The sequence below is a fragment of the Coffea eugenioides genome, unplaced genomic scaffold (genome assembly GCF_003713205.1).
Source record: "Coffea eugenioides isolate CCC68of unplaced genomic scaffold, Ceug_1.0 ScVebR1_572;HRSCAF=1270, whole genome shotgun sequence".
NCBI classification, from domain to species: Eukaryota; Viridiplantae; Streptophyta; class Magnoliopsida; order Gentianales; family Rubiaceae; genus Coffea; species Coffea eugenioides.
Genome location: NW_020864422.1, coordinates 12,136 through 16,180, shown reverse-complemented (window position 1 = coordinate 16,180; position 4,045 = coordinate 12,136).

Here is a 4,045-nt window from a genome sequence, read left to right as displayed (position 1 = left end):
TTTAACTGTTTCCAAAGCTACTTTGAACTGTTTTCTTGCATCATGCGTGCTTATATGAAAGTGTTCCTTGTTTGATATATTCCTTGACTTCATGACTTGTATATTGATTGATAACGTGTTACGTGCTTGAATGATTCCAAAATGAGCTTTCTAGGCGAGTGTGTATTTTATCGCACTCGACCTAAATCAATGTGAAATTTTCATGATAAATGATTAAATGCTACTTGCGCATGAATGTAAGCCTTTTGGGCTGAACTGGCCATTGCCCCTTGTTACCGGTCGTCTCGAGCCAAAAGCGGACTCGGTCGGGCGATTAGGGACCTGGGTGAACGTTTGGTATACTCGAGTATTACCTTTGTAGGTTGGTGGAGGTTGGTGGAAAATGATGCAATTTCAAATGAAAAAAAAAAGGAAATGACAGGAGAACGAACGTATCTTTTCATGAATGTTACTATCGCTTTCCATTGTACATGTTTCTTGAATTATTGATACTCCATGTTTAATGTTTTGTAAATGTTGTAATTGTTTCTGGACTTATCATTTGATTTATGACATCATTGAAAAGAAATATTGTTAAACCGATTTGATTACTGATTTTCTGGTTACTCGCTGAGCTTCTAGCTCACCCCAAAACTTATTTTATTCCCCTCCACAGGGCTCAAAGCGAAGGAAGGCTTGTAGTACTTGTGCGCGTGATTGGATGGCCTTTATGTTGTACGGTTTGGATTTGGAATCATTTTATGTATAGTTGGGAATTGTTTCCGCTTCGCTTTTGACATGTAATTATTGGAGAATTTGATGTAATTTTAGTGGTTTATTCTTGTAATTCATTTGAGGATTGTAGTGAACGACTGAGTCCCGGCGAGAGCTGGATAGGCGGCCCGCCGAACCCTCTGGTTCGCCTTAGGGGGAGGTGGGGCTGTCACACGAGTTTTACCTAAATTTTGATAGAGAGGTAGTCTGCATATGGAAGTTTAAGTGTACCAAATTTGGCATAATTTCAATATCATTTTGAGGCCCAAAAAATGTCCCAAATATTGCTCTTCAAATCTGGAAATCCACTGATCAGGTTGCAAAAATCAGCAGACTTCAAATTATTATATCTTTTTGCTCAAAACTCCAAATTTAGTTCTGCTTGTTGTGTTTGAAACTTGATGTGGAACTCTTGTTGTGATAAATTTTAGTGGCTGATTCACTTTCTGTAAATTTATCCGAATTTCCAAACATTGCTGAAAAACCAAGACTGGTTCTGTCCTGTCTTCATGAACTGTAACTTTGAGCTAAAATTCGAACGCTTTCTAGCTGGAATCTTTGAAAAGTGTCTTCTGTGAAGTTGAATCTAGTTTCCAACAGTATAAATTTTTCCATTTTTGGACTTACGAAACTCGAGATACGATTTTTCCAAGTAGTGTCACACTAACCTGGAAATTTTTTATTTTCAAACAAATATTCTGTGACAGCCCCACCTTCCTCTAAGGCGAACCAAAGGGGTTAGCGGATTGCCTGCCCAACTCTCGCCAGGACTAACGATGCAGTAAACACGATCTAAAACGTTCCGGGAAAATAAAAGCACGCTCCAGCAAGTCAAAATCACAAAATAAAAGAAACGAAAATCGGAACGACATGAACAGTGCTGGACACGTCAGAATCCGGCCGGAATCTGGCCGAATTACAGGCCGGATACAGGCAGAGAGCAAAATTGCCGGATCCATTTTTCCCCAGGCAATCCGGCCTGATTCGACCCTGTCCTTTCCCGCCAAAAATTTTTCTTTCGCCGTTTTGAAAACCGAATCTGTCCGAAATCCAACCAAATATCAACCAAGTATATACACCTTGAAATTAAATATTTACAAGCCAAAATAGCATACAACAATTATCCAACAAGTTTATACATGTACGGTTTGCAAATTACAACTCAAACGAAAAGGTTGGATCAAAATGCACTTAGGGTTTCAATCATTGAGGAGCAATACAAAAATGTATTTAAAACTAGCTCAACTCGGCAACCAACTATCATAGCCTTTTCAAAAGTGTTCAAACTCCTGTAGGGAAAACAAAAGGAATAGGGTGAGCTTACGCCCAGTGAGATACTTTCACTCAAGCAAGGAAGTTCAATTATACATGGAGTCGATCAATCCCAAATCATTCAATAAGGAAGCTAAATAAAGTCACATATCAATAACAATGGCAAAAGGATACGGACGGCTCTCAAGAGCCCCTTTCCTCGCTCGCCATACTTGATCGTATCTCATTGACCCTCCGTCAATGTACAAAGTGTAACCAAACGTAGACTCCACTTTACTTCCATTCCTTCCACCCAATATACCCCTACCGGGCCCGAACTCCAAACAGTTGAGAATTGGTAATACTCGAGTATACCGGAATCAAGAGTCTCATACAACAAGATTTCATATAACAGACCTCATGGCTCGTCAATATCCACGACCAAGCCCTTGCCAACTCGATTCAATTGACCACCAATGGGATTGAGCTCAGTGATAACAGTAATGGCCGTTGGATACTCGTCCAAACGACACCAATTCCATTATATTCATGTACCGTTCAAGTAACACAGTAAACAGTCATATATAGGACAAAAAAGGGTGAGAGTGATCAAGTACACCCTCGTTTTAATCAATTTCAATGGTACAAATAAGCATTCAAGGCATCAAGTTCAAGTGTAACAAAACCACATAGTAACAAGCAAGTGAGTAGTACACTCACCAAGCTAGCAAACGAAATTCATAAACTTCCGCCCAAAGAGCGTCTTGAATCACCGTCACGCCCTAAAACATTCAAACAAGCACAATGAGACTCGATTACGAGTCATACATTCAAGCTACAGATCATTAATGTAAAATCGTAAGAACTTGCAAGTAATGTAAAAACACTTGGTGCCAAAGGTCGAGACAACCCTAGGGTTACCATTTAACCTCCTAAAGCACCCCAAGTCCAATAAACACAAGAACCCTCAATTTGGACAGCATTTCCCCTTAAAATTCCAAGTTTCCAACCTACAACCTTCACCCATGCTTTCCAAACACAATCACCATTACCATTACACGTCATAAACCCTTCAATACACCTTATTAGAGTCCCAAAGGTCTATAATCAAAGCCAATTCAAGTGCTATATAGAAACCCTAGAAAAGCCCCAATTACAAATCCTAATACTGAAATTTTCCTTTCAAAGTGGAAATTTTCCGCAAATAGCCACAATTTACGCACTATAGCTTCATTCTACACCATTCCCAACCATCATCCATGGTCAACTAATATTAAACATATAAAAATAGAAAAATCATGAATAAATAGAAAAATTCACCAATCTCAACCAAAAGTCATGAAATATCACTTAAAACTAGCTCTTTAACTCACACAAGCCACTAATTGAACATCATTAAGAAGAAAATAGAGGTTCCTTAGCTACTCACCTTACCAACTCAAGAAAGGAGACAACTTAGCACCTTGGTCTTCCAAACCACTTCACTAACAACCTCACAATCACTAAACTAAGGGTTTTTATGGAGAATTTGGAAATTTAAACGGTTGGTTTTCTAGATTGAGCAAGATTGGAGCAAGAAATTTGAGAGCTTTTCCTTTCTTTTCCTCTTGAAGATGGCCGGCCAAGAAGCTTGCAAATGGAGATGATTTTTGGGTCAATTTTGGATTAATTGGTAAAGTGGTGAATAGTGGTCAAAATCAAGATCAACTCACAAGGTGACACATGTCACCCTCATTAATGCAAAGCTATCATTTTGTCTCTCCAACTCTCATCCATTTGATAACCTCTAATTATTTCTTAACACCTGGTAAAATAATCCCGGTATCCAAAACTTAACCTAACTGACCGAATTTTACCGGACTTTTTGCACTAGCGGGTCCCACGTCCGGTATACGCTCTTAATTTCTCAAAAACTAACAGATACTAGAAAAATAATTGAAAAACTATATTTACTCATAAAAATTATCTAGAAAATTTTCCTAATAAAGAAAATGCAGAAAAGCCTACAATTAAATAGAATAAAACCTAGAAAATGAGAAAT